The following is a 382-nucleotide window of genomic DNA, read 5'->3' as shown; positions in this document are numbered from 1 at the left end:
TTGATGGACTTGACTTGCTCGTGCAGGTAGTGGCTCTCCAGGAAGTCGCACAGGTGGGCGTCGTTCTTGTCGGTGGCCAGCTGGTGCAGGTCGAGCAGGCACTGGTTCACGCTCTTCTCCAGGTGCAGGGCGCACTCCATGGCCTTCAGGCCGCTCTCCCAGTCGTCGCGGTCTGGCTTCTTGATGTCGCGGAGGCGGATGCGGCCGCCGCGCTGGTTCTGCAGCTGCATCAGCTTCTCGGCATGCTCGGTCTCCTCGCGGGACTGGCGCAGGAAGAACTGGGCGAAGTTCTTCAAGGCCACGTCGTCGCGGTCGAAGTAGAAGGCCATGGACAGGTACACGTAGGAGGCGTAGAGCTCCAGGTTGATCTGGCTGTTGATGG

At 62.3% G+C, this 382-nt stretch overlaps 1 pseudogene; it reads right to left on the bottom strand.

Moving 5' to 3' along the window:
• Positions 1-5: 5 nt before the first annotated feature.
• On the bottom strand, positions 6-376 carry LOC102749249 (ferritin heavy chain pseudogene; annotated as a pseudogene).
• Positions 377-382: the final 6 nt, after the last annotated feature.

The sequence above is a fragment of the Leptonychotes weddellii genome, unplaced genomic scaffold, assembly GCF_054177405.1.
Source record: "Leptonychotes weddellii isolate Sample4059 unplaced genomic scaffold, ASM5417740v2 HiC_scaffold_98976, whole genome shotgun sequence".
Taxonomy (NCBI): domain Eukaryota; kingdom Metazoa; phylum Chordata; class Mammalia; order Carnivora; family Phocidae; genus Leptonychotes; species Leptonychotes weddellii.
This window is presented reverse-complemented; position numbering and strand designations above follow the sequence as displayed.